The 20,975-nt window shown below is 40.0% G+C and overlaps 1 protein-coding gene across 4 annotated transcripts in view; it reads left to right on the forward strand.

Annotated features, from left to right (window-relative positions):
* The first annotated feature begins 16,778 nt into the window (after window positions 1-16,778).
* LOC136699314 (glutamate receptor ionotropic, kainate 5) overlaps window positions 16,779-20,975 on the forward strand; it is a 208,560-nt gene continuing 204,363 nt past the window's right edge. For 3 of the 4 annotated variants that reach the window (XM_066673929.1, XM_066673931.1, XM_066673934.1), the window contains exon 1: window positions 16,779-16,905. The gene's annotated coding sequence lies outside the window, so the exon portion shown is untranslated. The remainder of the gene's footprint in view (window positions 16,906-20,975) is intronic. The other variant, XM_066673930.1, reaches the window with a different exon arrangement.

Here is a 20,975-nt window from a genome sequence, read left to right on the forward strand (position 1 = left end):
CAGGCCTCCTGTGGATAACCTGATGGTGGATGCTGGGTAGTAAACAATCTGGACATGGATAGCTTCTCACAAAACCTCCCATAAGAGCGGGAAAAAAGGTGGCAGTGGGCTAACAAGTGCAATTCACAGCATGTTAAAACAAGCTCACTAAGCACATTAAAGCTACTCTGTCCATGCTCTTCACCAGTGTAGTGTGCAATCGAGCAGCCCTTCAAGGTAAAGTCAAGGATGACCTCCTATCAGTGACAGGGTTGTTACATAGACATTTTAAATCATTTTACAAATTCAATACAGTTATTTAAGCTCTGGCCAGTAGAAGGCGCTGTAGACTCTATAGCATAATCCCAGAACCATTGGCTCATGAGCAGCTGAATAATCCTTTGTTATTTTAAGATAGTAATTATCCCTTAATTAACCCTATCATTATCAAAACCTCTGTGTGAATTAGGATGTGATTCGTGTAAATAATTTGAATATGAGGAAAACTGGGGTAAGTCTTATATAAATAACTAGTTAAATAACTATTGTTATTATAGTTATATAAATAACTATTTAACATATTGTTAAATAACTAGTAAAAAAAATACATATTGTGATTTTTGCACTTGCATGTTTCATCCCAACCCAGCCAATGACCCTCACATGTTTTTACAACCCCCCTATTTCACTCTGGCTTGGGACCAGCACCAACTACTGCTACCATAGGTGGTTGGGTAGTGTATGCAATGGAGTTTGATAGAAAGGATGGCAAGACTGAACCCAGCATTTTAATACAGTTCTCAGTGGTCTCAATGAAATATCTATGACATGCTTTGGTCAAAATATCACAAAGACCAATCAACACAGCATTATTCTCCCCCGTTTATGAAGCCTTGTTCAGGCCAACCAGTTTCAGCACCTGTTTTTAAAATGACAATGAGCCACAGCTTTGTAAGATCCCAGGAGTGAGAAATTGGGACCAAATACCTGTTTTCTTTTTTAGCTTTTTTATCCATTTTTAATCATTACGCTTATTTCTCCACATGTTGTTTATGTTTTGCTCTACTTAACCTTGTCTTTGCCCTCTCTTATGAACATAGGTGGTTGGAGATACTCAGATCTAGGGTTGTGCCATATCGTATCGTGTGCAATAATATCACAATTTTTTTAACGATAAATAAATCAATATCGTGATATTTTGACTTGTTTATGTAATGATGTCATGCAGTTACACATAACATGGCATACATTGATTAGGCACAGCGACAGGTAGAGTGAAAATTCGTGCTTCAAAAGACAAGTGGATGTGGTTTGGATATAAAATATCATTTTTCGAAATATTTTGATGCAATGTCAGAATCTTGGTAAGTTACAGTTGTTTACAAAATAAGCAAATGTTTACTTAAATTTATTGTTTCTTCTAAATGTTTGCAATTGTTAGATTTGTACTGAAATTTAAATATAATTTAAATAAGAAATTAAATAAAATATTCATTTAATATAATTAATATTAATATAACATATATTTTGTTATAATAATGTGTCCATGAAATTTATAAAATTATTTTCAATGTTTTTTCATATCGCCAAGAATATCGTTATCGCCAAAATACCCTGAAATATCATGATATTATTTTAGGAACATATCGCCCACCTCTTCTCACATTAGGAGTTGGGACAGTTTTAAAGTACATACGCTGCACAAAATCAGGACAACTGAAAAACCCAGATTGGTTGATCTGCTTTTACAGTTTGTACATGGTCCAGACTCCCAAAATAATGTGCTAATGCACTGAAAGGGTGATATATACTTTTTAGATTAAATGTCCCTTTAAAGTCAATTTATATGTAAATTTATGGATGATTGGGAACTCTTTATTAGTGGGTTCATATTGTTAAAGTGGTTTGTGATCTTCAACAGTTGAGCGACAGTTCACTGAGAATACGTCTTGAAGAAATAAAGAAAAAGAAGTTGTTGGAGGTTGATACATTATAGTAAACAGAGGCATGTCACATTCCGAAGAGACTATGACTTTATATGCAGCCTGAGTGTGCCACAACAGCATTATACTATATACACACTGTGTGTGAGATGCAAACCCATTCTGCTTATCAACCATGGAAAGTCTGGCTAAAATCTGAAGATCGCTGAGGCATTATCAGCAATGGAACTTACAATCACCAGACCTGCCAATCACCAGACCTGCCAAGGATAATGCCATATTTTTGAGGTGTTTAACATGTTGGGGAAAAAAATCAACATCATATCACTACCAAATATTTGCCAAATATGCCATAGCTTTTTGTTTTGAAACATTTGTGTCAGTATAAAGCCACTGAACAGACCAAATCATGCATGGTCCTTTTCAAGAGTCTGCCTTGTGCCCCCTACTGGCTAATGTCTGATCTCATAGCCGGTACATTATATGTCAAAAAGTTTGTAAGCTATAATTAGCCATTTAAAAAAATAAAACATGGAATGGGACTCTCTGGATGAGCTGCACATAAGCTTAAGGTCACCATATTAAATTTTAAATGTTAACTAGAAGCAGTGGAACTGCATTCTCTGAAGTGATGGAACATTTAATACCTTTGGGATAAGTGGGAATGACATTTCTAGTAATAATGATATAATAATGACAATAGTAAATGATAATAATAACAATACATATAATTTGTAACACATTTTACATTTGAAACAAATCTCAAAGGGCTGCAAAGTAAAACAATATAAACAACACATCAGTGTGATACACGCATAAATATAACTAATATTTAAAATCTATATAAAACTAACACAGTCAATTTTAAGAGTCTTATGTTCTGCAAAAAGGAATGACTTAAATGTAAAATCTCAGTCATCAGTGCTGTATTCAGATCGTCTGGGAGGGCATTCAAAAGATGATGGGTGGCAGAACAAAAGGCCAGGTCACCCAGGGCACAGAACTTAGATCTGGGCGAGGAGGCAGGCTGAATCTTAAGAGCGAAGACATTGTGGTGTGGTTAGTAATGTGAGTAGTTATTAAAGTAGGGAGGGGCTCTGCTGTAGAGCTATTGGGCCTCGTTCATGAAACGCAAGCAGGACAAATTTGTGCGTCAACTGTTCATAAATCACATTTTTCGTAAATGTCCGGATTCATCAAAATGTTCGTAGGTGCGAACAAAATTTTCACTAAGATACACACTTTCTCTTGCGCACAACAAATGAAATGGGTTACAATAGATGTTTACTTTTTGACACAGGACTGTGCATAACTCTCACTCACTGAATCGCCCACTCTAAAATCTGATTGGTTGACTAACAGGCCAACGGAACCCTACCAGTTTTGCTTTTGCTTCATGAATATCCACACAAGGGCAGCGAGTTACTACACGGTAGGCTACCACAGCAAGTACGGCCTTTCTCCTCCTCCTCCTCTTTCCCACATGTGATCAGAAAAAAGTGTGTCGCCTGCGTGTGCGTTTGTGCGTGCTCTTGTCCGCCCATTCTAGATTCCGGGAGATTTTTTCTGATTTGCGGGCATCAGGGAGCCACATATAATATGTGGGAGACTCCCGGGGATGTCCGATACTTTACTTCACTAATATTCTTGTGGTAGATGCCATCCCATTCTCACAGAAACTATCCAACATCTAGTCTAAAACTTTCCCACAAACAGAAGAGGTTTTTACTGCAGTGAACAGGGACAAGCTACTTATTAATACCCTTAATTTTAAAAGAAATATTCACTGAACAAATGTCTACAAATTTCTGGCCGTATAGTGTATCAATCTAAAGCCAATTTAGGTTTTGCATCTTCTATCTTTGGACAATGTGTAGAAAACCTGATCAGCAGGTTGTCCCAATTCCTCCTTTGGCAGAGAAAAGCACGGAAACACTCAAGCCTTTCTTGGTAGTGTGCAAGTTTGCCTTAAAGGAGAATTCCACAAATCATTATGATGTTGTTAAGATGTAAACAAAGTAATTCATTCTAAAGAACCGTAGAGAGTCAAAATTCTTCATAGTGGTGGTGATCGTCTGAAATACATGCTGCCTTTTAATGCAACCTCAGAAAGCTAACGCAAGAAGTTATTTGGTGTCAACATGCATGATTTTATATGACATAATAGCACCCAAAAATATTAATTTTATTTGGATATATCATTGTGAGCGGCACGGGGGCGTAGCAGGTAGTGTCGCAGTCACACAGCTCAAGGGACCTGGAGGTTCTGGGTCTGAGACTCGCTCCGGGTGACTGTCTGTGAGGAGTTTCTTGTGTTCTCCCTGTGTCCTCCCACAGTCGTCAAACACATGTTGGTAGGTGGATTGGCAACTCAAAAAAAAAACAAAACGTGTCTCTAGGTGTGAATGTCTGAGTGTGTGTGTGTTGCCCTGTGAAGGACTGGCGCCCCCTCCAGGGTGTATACCTATCTTTCGCCCATTGATTCCAGGTAGGCTCTGGACCCACCGTGACCCTGAACTGGATAAGCGGTTATAGATAATGAATGAATATATCATTGCTTTATCATTTATACCAACATTAGATATAAAAAACCCAAAGAGGCATATGTACACTATAAAAATACTGGGACAGAACACCTAATCATTGAATTCAGGTGTTTCATTAAGTTCCATTATCACAGATCTATTTATGCAGTCTGGCTTATCAAATATTTTGAAGTAATGGGTCATTCCACAGACTTTGTGAAAGTTTGTAAAATGTCTTCCCTCATAGATATTCCATGATCAACTCTGAGTGGTTTTACCAAAATGTGGAAGTGTTTAGGAACCACAGCAACTCAGCCAGAAAGAGGCAGGTCACCTAGTGCTGAGGCAACAGTGTGAAACAGTTGAAAATGACTCCAAATCTGCTGCTACAGCTGCAAAAGGGAAAACAACTCCATATTAATGACTGTGGATCTAAAATGGGATGTCATAAATGCTCCCGTAGGAGTATTATGTAGGCTTTCCAATTTCCAGTTCTACAGTTATACAGGGTGGGCCATTTATATGGATACACCTTAATAAAATGGGAATGTTTGTTGATATTAACTTCCTGTTTGTGGCACATTAGTATATGGGAGTGGGGAAACTTTTCAAGATGCGTGGTGACCATGGTGGCCATTTTGAAGTCGGCCATTTTGGATCCAATTTTTGTTTTTTCAATGGGAAGAGGGTCATGTTACACATCAAACTTACTGGGAATTTAACAAGAAAACCAACGTTTTAACGTAACTTTATTCTTTCATGAGTTGTTTACAAGTTTCTGACCACTTATAAAATGTGTTCAAAGTGCTGCCCATTGTGTTGATTGTCAATGCAACCCTCTTCTCCCACTCTTCACACACTGATAACAACACCGCAGGAGAAATGCTAGCACAGGATTCCAGTATCCGTAGTTTCAGGTGCTGGTCATGGGTGGTAACCGCCATGGTCACCACCCATCTTGAAAAGTTTCCCCCCTCCATATACTAACGTGCCACAAACAGGAAGTTAATATCACCAACCATTCCCATTTTATTAAGGTGTATCCATATAAATGACCCACCCTGTAGACTGTGGTCTTTCTCTTGTTCTGCATACTTTGTTAGCTTCCTTTCTGCTTGTTCTTCAATGGTCAGGGCTGCCACAGAGCAGGTATGATTTGAGTGTTGGATCATTCACTGCTCTGCAGTGACACTGATGTGGTGGTGGTAGTGTGTTGCATTGGAGTGGATTAGACACAGTAGTGCTGCTGGAGTTTTTAAACCCTGTGTCCATTCACTGTCCACTCTGTTAGACACACCTACCTATTTGGTCCAACATGTAAAGATGTAAAGTCAGAGACAGTAGCTTGTCTGTTTGCTGCACAGTTTGTGTTGGTCATTCTCAAGTCGTTCAGATCAGCGGACACAGGATCCGCCCACAGCACGGTTTGTATATTTTTTGTTTTGTGGACTATTCTCAGTCCAGCAGTGGCATTGAGGGGTTTAAAAACTCGAGGAGCCCCGCTGTGTCTCATCCACTCCCATCAGTGTCACACACAATACCACGCCATCACTACAGTGTCACAGCAGCACTGAGAATGCTCAACCACCCGAATCATACCTGCGCTTTGGGGTTCCTGACCATTGAGTGGTTGGAGGCTAACAATTTATACAGAGCCGTTGATGGACTTAGGTCTGTTATTGTAGAACTACAGTGTCCCTGTATGGTCAGCGGGGTTGAGAGAATGGACTGTGAGTCTAGAAACAAGGAAGCGGTCGTATTTAGCTTATTTTCTGTTAGAAAATGTATTGCTTTTAATAACAATGTCCAAGTTTTCTTTAGGACAATAGGTGGTTCACATGTTCCCTCGTGTCTCAGATCTTCCAGATGAAGCAGAAAGCATTGGTGATCTAGGGACACAGAAGCACTAATCGCATAGGGAAAGAAATGATGGTGAACAGAGAGCTGCAGAGAGAGCGATAGAAGAAGAGAAGGAGGAGGAGAGGTAGTCAACACCCACTGAGGTATCAGCCGCCTGTGGAGCCTGCTCACGGTGCTGTCATTGCTTATGTGTGTGTGAGATGAGTCTCATTTATCATGTTAGGAATAATTATCAGAACATTGCTCTCCGAGTTATTCGGCTTTTCCTCTCTCACACCTAAGGGATGCTAATGCATCAATCAGCTTTTCTTCTGTCTTTCTCTTTCTTCCCTCTTCAGTTCTTTGGTTTAATCTCTCTCTCTCTCTCTCTCTCGCTGTCATTTCTGTGCTGCACTGGTGCACGCTCCTAACAGCCGTTGGCTCAGAGCACTCTCTTTCTCTCTCTTTTTTTTTCTTCACATCTCTCTTGCTTCTCTTTCTCTTTCACTACTCCTCTTGCTCTGTCTCTTTTCTCACCTCTCTCTCTCTCTCTCTCTCTCACACACACACACACACTCGCGCTCTCTCTCTCTCCCCCTCCCATTCTCTCTATGCCAGTGCAGTAGGCTCAGAGCTCCGTGGCTCAGTCTTGCCTGTGGTAGAGAGGGGAAAAGACATGGGTGAGTGTATCTCTCTCTCTCTCTCTCTCTCTTTCTCTCTCTCTCTCTCTCTTTCCCTTTGTCATTCAGGTTTTTTCTTTTTCCATCCCTTCTTCATCGGCATGACACATTTGTTTATTGTCCCTGCTCTGTTTCTCTTTCTCTCTCTTCTTTTCTCTGCACTGCCGGCTTTTTCCAAATCCCCTATTTGTGTTGTCCATCAGCCATTTTATCCGCTAGCCCCCCTCCTCCTCTCCTTGCACCCTCTTCCTTTTTTTTTTTTTGCTTGCACCCCCCCCCCCTATCCCTTCATCACTCATGTCCCTGCTCCCATTAACCCCCCCCCCCCCACCATACACCCACCTTCAACAGTCATAAAGCACCATGTGTGTCATAGGACTGTTCAAGCCAAAGCAGTGCACCCAGTGTCTAACATATCAATCCCATACACCTTTCATCCCACCATCCCTCTCCCCCTCAGTTCTAGACATACACAGCATGTTAATATTGTCACTGCAGACTGTGAACCCTGCTTTTGTTTTTATGCTAAAGCCAGGGCACAGAGTGGTGTTTGGTCTGCAATCGATTTGCTGTTGACATTGATGCTTATAGCTTCGGCTGCTGCTATAGCTTCTACTGTCTTTGTATATGTGATAGAGTGAGGGGAGAGATTGTGTGAAGGTTATTAACTTTACAACTAGGCTGCATGCAGCAGAAAATGGAAGGGTAGAGGAGCATGTAAAAGACAAGCATATAATCTCCTCCTGCTGTGCTGTATTGTTGGATGCCCCTGTGAGATGCCCTTAGTGGGTTTCCAATATACAGTAGTGTATTCTGAAAGCAGACGATGATGTCTGTAATGTCAGGCATTCGATATCTGATTGCATGCCATACATTACCCTGACAAAGTTGTATGACATCAGGAGAAAATCTGTCTTGTTGTCTAAGCCCCCCCTCCTCCCCTTTCAAAATGTAGATAATGCCAACTGCCTGATTTATCAAGCAAGAGACATGAGTTATAAATCATATTTGAGAGCATGATCTCAGACCAAGAGGAAAGGAAAAGGGGAGGGAGGGTTGAAAAAAGGCATATCTGTGTCATATTTAACAACCTTGGATGTGGGGAGTGAAAGAAAAGTCAGCTTCCTCTCACTCTGTCACCTGTGTCATGAACAGAACAACCCCCTTTCATTCCATTTAAGGGAAGGAAAAAAGAAGAAATTACAGCTTTAACATCCCAGTAAAACCTTCATAACAGAAATTCTGGGTGCCTCAGGAGCCAAGGAGTAAGTCTTAAAAACCTTGTGCTTATATGTTACAGCAGTAGTTTATTAGAAAAATGTATGTTGCTTGAAGGAGGTGTTTGCGGTTTTACTAAAAAAAAAACTTTTTCCTCAACATCAGCTGCTCTCAGGTCAGTTCGCTTGCTCGAAATCGATGTTTTTATGAAGACCAAGTGTCTGTAAATGGGTAAAAAAAAAAAAAAAACGGTCTCGATCAACTATTTTTCCAAAAGTTTTATAAAAACGAAGAACCCGCCAAATGTTGAAAACCATAAAACGAGATGAGGATATTCCTGCTCCGTAGGTGGGTAATATTTACTTATTTTTTGCTGTAAATAGAACTTTTTCTAAACTTGAAAGTGTGCTCACTCAAATGCTAAAAAACTAAACAACACAGTTTACAAAGTTTCTATTGTTATTCAAACAGTAAAAAAAATGTACAGACAATTTAAACTTCAACAACATACAACAGCACCCCCCCCCCCCTCAAATATACTGTTCCACCTTAAAAAAACATGCCATTTCTGAATGTAAACAAACCAGAGAACAGCGTTTCCCCACAGTTGTAGACATTAAGGAAGCTCTGATTATTGTAGCTCGAATGACGTAATTAGATTAAAAATCAGCATTCCTGTCATCTTTACGAATTTTAATTGGTTAAATTAGACCCCCTTAAATATTTAGAATCTTATTAGCTGTTAAAGGGGAATTCACTCACTTTTGCATATAATTACTTCAGTTCAGCAACAGTTGTTTAATGTGAAATGCATCATTCTACACAAAGCAGATTGGAAACAGACATCCACATCATTTAATGGCTCTAGATTCTCTAGAAGAATCTCACAGAATTCTTATCTGGAATGTAAAGAACATGCTGCTTAAAGCCTGATATAATTTTATAATATCTCTCTGCAATATTCTGTCTGTAGTTGGGTCCTGGACTCTGGTCACGGTCGAGTTGTCGAGGTGTATTCTCCCTGTCTGGCATCCAGTTTTGGGGGTTGTGCTGTCCACTGCCATGCTCTTGCCGGTCCTAAACCCAGGTGGTTGCAAAATGAAGGGTATGAACATTTGTTTCAAAAGATTTTACAGATAGATAAATCCACTGAGCCCTCAAATGTGCAGCCAACAGTGGAAAAACATGCAGGATGTTGTAAGGCAAAAAAGCATACCTTAAATATTCATAAATTTACCAATTTTCTACCATCTGTTGTGGGATCAAAAACTGCACACGTAAATGCAGACGACATATGTAATCTCTTGCTTATGTTGGATAGTTGGCATTATAGGCATTTTAAACAAATTTAAAGCAAATTTCTGATTCTTACCAACACCAGTGTAAAAACTAGGCCTGACACCGTCATTTCAATATCAACTTACAGCTGAACAATATATTGACATTACCTCAATAATTTCTGGTGACTTCAGTATTGCACATTGTATTTACTGGTGTGTCTTTTCACACAAAGTATGTCACCGATATGTTTTGGCACTGAATTTGTTTTATATTTTATTTATGTTATAATTATTTATATGTAACATTTATATTTTCTAATTTTACATTCTGAATATTCTTAATAGGTTTTACTCAACGTTCAGTGCACTTTAAAGGAATGTGATTGAACATTTTGGGTATATTATACTATATAAAATGCTCTTAAAGTGACAATATGTTGACCAAAATACAACAACAACAACAACAACAAAAAAAGCTATTATGGCAGGTCCAGTAACAACAGTAACACACAGTGTCATTTACACAAAGCACTATTCTAATAAAGTCCAGAAAGCATTGTAGTATGAACAGCACCCCCTTGTGGAAATTGTCAACTTACTAAACATGAGTGAGTGAATTTGAGAGCCAGTTACAAGCCTGTTTCACATCTAATCAAAGATACTCTGTAGTGCTCCATCCTATTAAACTAATCTAAATCACTTTGTTTACATTTTAAGAAATGTGTAATGTCTACATTTATGTCATAATATAATTACACTCAAACACTCCAGTACTTGGCTACTTAATATCACAAGTATCCAAACTATATATATTCTGGTCAGGGTTGCTGTGTGTTGAGAGCCTGTTTGGAATCACTGGAGCAAGGCGGGAACACGCACTGGACAGGGCGCCGATCCATACGAGGGCATAACACACTCACCTTCACTCACACATTCACAGCTATAGACATTGTTTGAGTCGTTTACCCACCTACCAACATGTTTTTGGACTCTGGGAAGGAACCAGACCACCTGGAGGAAACCCACGCAGACACAGGGTACACACACCAATCCCTGAGGCAGGATTATCACCCTCAGCCCCAAAACCCAGGAACTGTGTGACAGCAAATCTACTTATTGCCACCCAGTCTTAAACTTATTCAAATCAATAATAAGCAGCAGAAAAGCAATAAATAAAATGGATATTAATCTGTCCAATGTAGTCCTCTTGGGAACAAATGTGTTAATATCAGAACTACTGCAATACATACATCCACTCATGCACAGTCCAGCACCAATACAGAAACCTGAATTCACACACACACACAAAACAGCTGAGTGCTCACTCTAGCAATAAGTGCACCACATTTGGAATATGCTTTACAAAAACAGTACACCCACACACACTTAACACAGCACATTTGCTTACCTCCTGTCAACACAGTACATGATCCATTAAGATCAACTGACCAGTCGTACCATTACAGCACCATTATGTTCTAATAACTAGTTTTATCAGTTTGTCAGGCAAACACATTTATGTATAGAAAAACTACATGTAATATATAGAGATAAAGGCCACCTGCTGCTCTTAATGTAAAGTTATAGATTTCTATTATTAATTCACCAGCTTCATGTATTTCCAAGGCCTTTTTGTTTAATTTTATTTTGAAAAGCAGGACTGTGAAAAGCTTAGATCACTCGGTGGTGGCTACATTTTGGAATGCTGTTTGAAATTCATTTGTCATGCTGTAATCAACTTTGCAGCAAGTGAAAAGGCCTCATGTGGATGGTTTTTAAAAAATCATCATTCAAAATTTGCTTTAATAACCATTAACAAAAACACATCTCTCGCTGTAACATCAGTTAGCTCTGTGTGTGCATGTGTTTGTGTGCGCTTGGAGCACAGTGTTGGCTGGTGGATTGATACATTTAGAAACATGGCAGCCACTTGACTGCCCTTCTCTTTTTCGCAGATCTCGCCAACGGGCCTCTATGCACCAGCTGAGGCTAATAGGCTTACATAACATTCCAGCATGCAGGAGTCAATGTTGCAGCAACATTCATCACAAAACTTTCTGTCCATGGGTTACAGCTGACGTCACTGTGTAGAGTAGCCGCCATATTGGGTACATGCTCATTACTCGTAACACAAAAACTGTGATGTTTAAAATGTTTTATTGTAATACCTTTAGTCCTCATTTAGACACTAAAATGAAAAGTAGACCCATTTATCCACATAATGTTTGTAAACAAAACTCTGTTTGTATCAAACAATGGAGGGGAGCTCAGGTTGTGTTCCAAATAGCAGTCGCGATTAAACATTATTTTCCAAAAATTAGTTCCACTCTCAGAGCAGAGAGTCAGTGGGATCAAACATGTAAACAGGGTGAAAAGAATGAGATGAAAGAATACGTGGCTTGAGTCTGTATTCTCGTACATGCTAAAACAACACAAATGAAATAACATGATTACTGAAGCTTCTATATGATCTATGTATTGGTAAGTCACACGAGCAGAGAAATGCATTCGAGTGTAACCTGCTAAAAGTTTTCCCATTAGATCCTATGAAGAAAGCGCTAATGTGGTTAACAGCATATAACAGTGTTTTTCTAATCATTATGCAACAAATTGCAATCCCCGATGTAAAGAGGTGGGTCAGGTTGGACTGGTCATGTGGCTTGCATAAGCTACTAATGGGCAAGGTACAAGCAGGAAACGGTCGGTCTGCAGCTGGTCTCAAAAGCCTCATTTGGTGCATGTTGTCAGTTAATACAGTGACCAAAGTTGAAAAGTAATAAATGATCCTACAGTACTTCAGCACATTTTTCCCGTAATGGAATTTTTGGAGTAGATTTTATTCTTTTAATTGAGTTATTATTTGAGTTAGCTTGTTAATTTAACTGTAATGATCATTAAAGAGTTAAATTAATTGTGCATATTGGCTTGTATAAGAAATAGAATTTGAAATATTCAGTTCTGACAGCCAATGAAAGCATAGCCGAACGTAACTGCTGTAGTTCAGTAGTGATATGATTACATTCATAGATGTCAAGTTTAGCAGAAGGAGAGAGAGAGAGAAACATATGGTGAATTTATAATCTTCATTTATTTTCAAAAAATTAAAGAAAACAATATTATTATGAGCTGCCAAACTTGCCTCCTGAAGCCTGTCAAAATCTCAGCTTTTCACAGCCCTGAGGACAAAAGCATTTAGCTAGCCAGCTGGCTAATCTTATCTAAACCGCTACTGTGCTCCTTTTCACTTAGATTCAATAAGCTTTGCATTTGTGGTTTACTGAGAGTGGCTGTTAGCTTTAGTTTTTGGTAATGTATGCTAACATTTCAAGGTGCTTTTATTGGAAAGTAGGGCTGTCATTATTGTTAAATGAGTAATCCTTTATTTACTGAATGTTTAAGTGCATAATTAATTTCAAAGACACTGAATGGGTCAGCGGTTACAAACAATGGATGAATGAATGAATTAATGCTAGTTAAAGAACTCTTCTATGTGTTACTGCAAATATATAATCATCTCTACTGGCCTGTGCTGCTTGCTTAATAAAAGTCTGGACTCCTAATTTTTAATTTGTTTAATAATTTTTAAATTTTAATTTGTATTAGAAAAAAATAGATGACATCATTTCTCTAGGAAAACATCATTGTTTTCAGGAAAATAGGAACTCTAAGTAGTTTTAGTACTCTTTCCACTTCCATGGTGACAAATCATGTACATTGACGTGCAGAAAACCCAATGGACATTTCACAAACAAGTGGTTTTATATGATACATATGGGGAGTCCATTGTTAAAATAGCTCTGATAACATCTGAAAATGTCAGTTAGTGTTGATTTACATTTAGAAATGCTATATAGGCTTGACTGGGTGGGTGTCTTTCCCTGAGTGGGTGGTATGATTATCGCTCTCCTCATCAGACATCATGATGCAAGCCAATGCAGGCCTCTGTTATTGTACGTAACAGAATTGGGGATTAATGGCATTGGCTCGACACACTTTCTCCTGGTCACTTTTCCATTAACACAGCTAACTATGTAGGCAGTGACATCACAAATCACCATCTCTAAAGGGAACTTTGGGCTTTGAGAACCACAATGGTGTCGGTAACGTTAGGCACTCTTAACTCATTGTATAGGTGTGTGTTTTTTTTGGACTCATTACAGCTATATGCCCCAGTTCTCACAGTTTCCCCAATTTTCCTAGTTGCGGCATCTGAATCTCACTGGAATTTTTCATCGTCCACCGATCCAAAGAAATTTTTAACCTCGTCTGTACACCATGGCGTAATGCTTTGAGCTGCTGTTGTGAGTTGGATAAGAACAAATGGGAAAGCTGCTGTAATTTGGAGAATTTATATGGGGCTTGTTTGTGCTAGAGGTCTGCTTTTCCTGGTGATTGTTCCAGGGTCCAGGTAATACATTTGACTAGTTGAAAAGCAAAAGAGCTGAGAAGACTGGGTTCCATGCAGTGGAAAAGCGCCATAAGTGTCCTGAGCTGTCCAGTGATGGTGATGTTGGCTTTAAACATCTCAGAGGAAATATATACTAGCTTTCACTCACCCTGCTTGGAAGCACTGCATGATTGGGTGACTCCTGGAGGGTGGAGGATGGAAAAATAGTTGAGAAACTCTGGGGTAAAAATAAATATAAAAACAATATTAAAAAGAATATGAAACTCTCTTATGGCCAGTAAGAATGGCTCTGAAAAAAAAAATCCCAATAACTGTACTCAGCTTAACATACTATAGTAAATATACAGTCCATACTTCTGTGGGCAGAGCATAGGCTCAAGACCCAAACCTACACCTAGGTGCTTTGTTTTTATTTATTTACTTATTTATTTATTGTTTTTTTTACGCCCAGTTATCATGTGTCAACCTGACAACTTTGCACAAAGTGTAAACAAGAGGGAGGAGTTACTAATCCTCTTTAAAAACTGTCTTTCTTTTCCCATCAACCCCCCTCCCCACACACACACACACACACAACCATCACTTCTGTCCTTTCTGTCCTCACTTTATTATTTAATTTATTTTTGGATTGACATGTTTATGCCCCACCCATATAAACATTCTTCAGCCTGTACAGGTCCTGTAGTGCCTAATAAATATTCTCTGAAGGGTATTAATAAGCAGTTTGCCTCCCTTTGCTGCAGTAACAGACTCCATTTTGTGGAAGGATTTATGCTAGATGTTAAAACTTGTCTGTGGGTATTTAAAGATCATTAGAAAGGTCCGGTACTAATGTGGCATGATGAGGTATAGATGCCACACAGCATCCTCTTAAAGTTATTGGATGGAGCTCTAGCCCTCCAGCAGATCCACAGCCCAGAGATGAGACTTTCTCAAGCCTACACTTGGAAACAGGCATGGTGACCAAAGGTTAATTTTCAGTTCTGTGCTTGCTCATTAGGGTAAAGTGTTTAGGGGATTTTTTCAGGGTGTTTCTGTTTAACCAATTTGCCTCTACCCAGATAGCAGACATTAGATTAGACGTTTTGGGCCTAATCCGTGTCACTTTTGGCACTGACATGTATGATGCAGGCCAGACGTGAGCCAAATATCAATTTAAGGTGGACTTGTGTCTGAGTTGAGGCAGCCAGACTCAACCTCATAATTCAATGCCCAAAGAAACTGCAGATATGGGCCACATTTGGGCCAAGCATTCATTGCTATCTGGGTAGGTCTTGTTCCTCATACATCTTCTGCTTCTTCATCTCTGTATTTTTCTTTCTTTCCAGCATTCAGGTTCTCTCTGTAAAGGCTGGTTCCTTTGGCACTGCCTGGTTTCATCTCCTCTGGCAGCTAACTGCTAATTGTCCCAGCATCCTTCACACCTTCCTAGACATTTCCCAGAGAGCAACTGGTTTCCTGCCAGCAGTGCAGCTAACGACAGTGATGTACAGCTTGCTCACATGATGTGTTGACGCAGAAGAGGATCCGGTACTTATACCAGTGTTAACGTTTTACAGATGGCAACACCTCCCTGGGATCACTACCAGAAAAAGGACTGAGCGATTGCCTTTGGAGTCGGAATAAGTCGAGTTTGACAGGACACTCCTTGGAAGTGAGAGGAACAAACACTGTCTAAAAAAAGAAGAAAAAAAACCTTTGATTTCAGACTATGCTCAGAAATCTTAGCTGTATGAGATAATTGAACTCTCTGACTGGAGGGTGGTTGAAAATGGAAGTCCAGCTCTTTGCTGGACTTTTCCCCACCAATTAACTCTGACTTCACAGAAAATGTTACCGCTTTTCCAAGTGTGAAAGACCAAATCTGAAGGCACTATTTAAAGATTTGATCCTGAAACAGAAAAGTGTGAACCTCTTTGATTTTGGGGTTGTCAAAGAAAGCATGCATCGAGGAGCAGTGGGAGAAAAACACGAAGGAGGAATGTGGAGAGACAATTTCTTGTCCTTTTGCCAAGTCAAGAGTGACATGAGGAAATCTCTGTGACGAAGAGTCAATAAACACTACCAGAAACAGTAGGAGTGTAAAGGGAGTGGTGGAGAACTTTGGGAAAGGAGGGAAGCAGGGCATCGTGTGCTTCAGACAGGTGTCTTTCTGCCTTGTTACAGAGAAAGTCTTCGGAGCATCGGTGCTGGGCTTAATTACAGCACTTTGAATAGGTGCCTTTAGAGGTTCTGGTGAAACACACAGAGTAAAGGAAACAGGTGCCACCACTCTATCCTCCTTTTCGACTTCTCGTCTCATATTCTGTCGCCTACCACCCACCTGCACCCCCTCCAGTGCCCTGACAGACTGCAAAGGAGACCATCACATATTGCAGTGAGACACTGAGAGAGAGCAAAGAGAAAAAGTGGCCTTTTTTCCCCCTTTTTTCCCTGTAACTGCAACAGAATGTTCTCTCCTGCCTGTTGTTCTCACAGTCTAGCTGGCTGCCCTCTGTCCTCTTGTTCGCCGCTCCCTTCATCCCTCTGTTCCTAAAAGAAAAGAGAGGGAGAGACACGGAGTGAAGAGGGGGAGAAGAAGAAGGATTGAGGTCTTTTATCACGTCTGGATATTTTAAGCTTCTTCGACAGATTAAAAAAAAAAAAGATTTCTTCTCTCCGTTCCTGAGGGATTGTTGTTGTATCAGAGGTCAAAGCAAGGAATCTGACTTCATTCGAGGAAGGTGCTACCCATCCCTTCTGTAGGAAAGAAAGAAGGAAGGGTAGAAGTGGAGGAGGAAAAAAAACAAAAGGAAAAATCCTTAAAAAGCCAGATTTTGTGAAGGCGTAAGATCTGGTCCCGCGTGTTTTTCCCCCCCGCCTCCTCTACCCCCATCCCCCCCCCCCTTTCCCCTTTTTTGGAGAGGGATCCTCGGATATTTGTCTCTCGTCGCCTTCGTCCTCGGAATCTGTCAGTGTTCCCGAAGGGACACAGCCGGCTTGCATCCGCGCCAGTCCTTCGCTATTAGCTGCTGGTGTCGTCTGCTTCATTCTGTGAGTAGAAGCGTCTGTCTCTGCCTTTTGAGAGTGTGTGTGTGTGTGTGTGTGTGAGATTTGCTGTCCATATGGTGTCCAGTCCTCTGTGTAATGATGTTAATGCGTGTATGCTGTGATTGTGTATGTGTGTGTGTGTCTGAGTGTGCTTGCATGTGGGTGGGTGTGTGTGAGCACACATGTGCATGTGCATGCTAATTAATCCTGGTTAAAGCCTATGTAAAAGCTGAAGGATTTCTATGATTGGCTGTGAGAGCTGAATGATATATTTAAGTGCTGATCGTCTTGCCATACTGCAGCTCTAGTGTGAGACTGTGTCTATGTGTGTGTTCCAAGTCTCCTCGAGGCTTTGTGCTTCTCTGTGTGTGTATGATGTGATGCTGAGGTGATGTTTTTGCCTCCAGTGAACGTAAATTGATGGAGACATGAGGCAAATGGGTGAAATGTACTTATTTATTTTATATTTAGTCTGGAGTGGCGTATGTCATGTGTCACTAAGACATGTAGTGCTCTGAAGTGTATAGACCCAAGCAGAGTAGGTTCATAATAGTAGTTGAGTAGTTATATTGCAACTAGTGGTGTGTCAATACACAATATATGAACAGTGCTTTTCAACTGCATGATACTTACTCTACTTTTATTTACTCCATTCGAATGCCTAATTTTACTCATGAATGATAAAGGTTTTACTATTTTAGAGGTATTTATTATGTATTACTCTATTTAATAAAGAATAACTGTGCATTTGTTGAATTTAAAAACATTAACATTCTGAAAACAAAACCGAGTCGACTCCAAGAGTTTGAACTCTTTGAATCTTTGGCCAATAATTAACACCAGCAACTCCCAGACACTTGAAGAATCGATTATTTGGGAGTCGACTCCTCTATACTGTTCAGTCCGGCCTCTCTGATTGCCCTGATAACAGCAACCAGATGGATTGTTGTGGTGTTTTTGTTTTTTGTTGGGACTGAACATGGCTTCGCCGCGCATGAGTTTAGACAAATCAGTGACCTTTTATTCATTCCTTGTTGCATTATCCTTTTGTCGCCACCAATCCAAGGAGCATTTGAACCGCTTCAAAAGACCATGATGTAATTTTATGAGCTGCTGTAATCAGTTAAATGAAAACAGATGTCATCTCTACTGTAGCTTTGAGAGTTTACAAATGGCTAGTTTGTGCTGGATGTCTGTTTCATTATTCAATCAGCGCTCTGTGAGGTTTACATGCCGTGTTTGGTCCATACTTGGCTCACTTGGAACCACAAGCAAGCAGGCAGTGTTAAAAACCATAAGGACAAATATGCGTTGACATGCAATTGTTCACGACAAAAACTAGACAAGAACCGAATAACAATACACAAAAACAAGAACTATGATCAAATGTTTGGCACTTTTATCAACCAATGAATATTAGTCAAACAATACACATCAACTAAAAAAATGTGAAAGTGAGATAGATGCGAGATGTTCTGCCGTTGTTGTTGATGTTGTTGATTCCAAAGCCTGTGGCTCCTGGTGGGTTTGTGATGTCACCAGATACATTTTGGCAGGGAGCGTTGTAGTGGAAAACCACCGAGGTAGCAGGGACCAAAAACCCAAGTAGAATAGGTTCCATGCAATGAAGACCAAGGCTTTGTAGACTCCTGCTTGTCCAGCGTTTTTTCCAAAATAGATGGCATTAATTTAGATTGTCCCAATTGTTGCAGAAGATTATTTGAAGACTTTAGACCAGATGTTGGAATGTTGAGGATCTGATGGCATTTAGCCATAAGAGCATTAGTGAGATGAGGTACTTATGTCACAGGATTAGTTCTGGATCATAAACACCACTCCAACCACTCATCAGGTGTTGGATGGAGCACCATCTCTCCAGAGAATGCACTGGTCCACAGGCCAAGGCCCAGCAGCTGTGTTGCTTTGATAGAACTGTGTCTATTGTTAGAACTGGCATGACGTTCCATTAATGGCTTATTTGATTAGGTCTATGTTTATTCCAGCTTCTGCAAAGCCGTGAACCTTTTTAAAACTAATGTGTCATTTACAAGCAAAGCACATATGGCGATACAAGTAATATCCCTAACATTAGCAATGGAGAACTGCTTTGTAAAGGAGTCTATGCTGAAATATGCTAATAGGAGAGATGTGATTACATTAACAGACATTGAATTTACAAAAGTGATAGAAAAGTTCCCTACTGAGTCCCAGTAGTGGCTTTAATGTGCAAAATGGACATTGCTGTCTGATTAATGATGTATTTATTCAGCCAAAACATTACAACCAATGCATTCTTTCTACCCTTATTGTCCATTTTATCAACTCCATGTAGGTGCTGAAGTGCGTGTTCTGGTTCTATAATTAGAGTTCTGATTATTTTTATAAATAAAGTATGTTGCTTTACATATTTTGTTAGTCCTTTTTTACCCTGTCTTTTTTTTTTAAATATTCCAGAACAGGCTTATTATTGGCTTATCATACAATATAAGTACATTTCCTCAAACATATTTGTTGTACTCAATAATGCCCATTGTTTACTTAAAAATTACATTAGCAGTTATTGTCCGTTGTCCTGGTCTGTTCCCTGATTCAATTCTGGGGCCATTCTGTAGATTTTTTTTAAAAAAATAAACACGTGTGTTCTCCCTGTGTCTGTGTGGGTTTCCTCCGGGTGACTGTCTGTGAGGAGTGTGGTGGGTTCTCTCTGTGTCTGCGTGGGTTTCCTCCGGGTGACTGTCTGTGAGGAGTGTGGTGTGTTCTCCCTGTGTCCGCGTGGGTTTCCTCCGGGTGACTGTCTGTGAGGAGTGTGGTGTGTTTTCCCTGTGTCTGCGTGGGTTTCCTCCGGGTGACTGTCTGTGAGGAGTGTGGTGTGTTCTCCCTGTGTCTGCGTGGGTTTTCTCCGGGTGACTGTCTGTGAGGAGTGTGGTGTGTTTTCCCTGTGTCCGCGTGGGTATTCTCCGGGTGCTCCGGTTTCCTCTCACAGTCCAAAAACACATGTTGGTAGGTGGATTGGAGACTCAAAAGTGTCTGTAGGTGTGAGTGAATGTGTGAGTGTGTGTGTCGCCCTGTGAAGGACTGGCGCCCCCACCCGCCTTGCACCTACTGTAAAGTTTTTTGGAACTATAAAATAAAGTAATTTGGAAATATGTGTTTTTAATTGGCAAGCAAGAATCTGTTAATAAATGGCCTTAAAATGTCAATAATGGCTAAAAATGAATTTTGTGAAAGGCGTAGTCTAGACCTCAACAGATGCACTACGCAATTTTAAACATAAAGGCGCTTCAAAAGGTTCTTTAAGCGATGCCATAGAAGAACCATTTTTGCTAATATGTTTAAACTGGTTAAAAACCTTAAGATGGAGTGATGGATTTAAGCATTTTTAAAAGTTTCTCCACTTTCACACATCTCTTAAACAAACATGGTTCTTTATGGAACCAAAAGTGGTTCTTCTACAGCATTTTTTTTCTACAGCAACGTTTTGTAGCTCAAATGATCTAGGAGAGGATAGTAAATAGGCACAGAGTTAAAGAAAAAAATAATAATAATAAGTGTAGCAGATACAGTGGACAACGGACAGTGAGTGTAGAAACAAGGATGTGGCCTTAATGTAATGGCTAATGTACACACACTCATTGCTGATCTCAGTAGATGTCTGTTATTAAAATTGTGTATACATTATTTATATGCTAATATCATTTTAATCATGTTCACATTGAGTTATTAGGAGGTAATAACCAATCAAATCAAAACGTGACATTTGAGCAAATAAGTAAAATATTTAATTAATTGCAAACTATGTTTATCCATCCATTATCTGGAACCGCTTATCCAATTTAGGGTCGCGGGGGGTCCAGAGCCTACCTGGAATCATCGGGCGCAAGGCGGGAATACACCCTGGAGGGGGCGCCAGTCCTTCACAGGGCAACACAGACACACACACATTCACTCACACACACGGACACTTTTGAGTCGCCAATCCACCGGCAACGTGTGTTTTTGGACTGTGGGAGGAAACCGGAGCACCCGGAGGAAACCCACGCGGACACGGGGAGAACACACCAACTCCTCACAGA

This window comes from Hoplias malabaricus, chromosome 6 (assembly GCF_029633855.1).
Source record: "Hoplias malabaricus isolate fHopMal1 chromosome 6, fHopMal1.hap1, whole genome shotgun sequence".
NCBI lineage: Eukaryota > Metazoa > Chordata > Actinopteri > Characiformes > Erythrinidae > Hoplias > Hoplias malabaricus.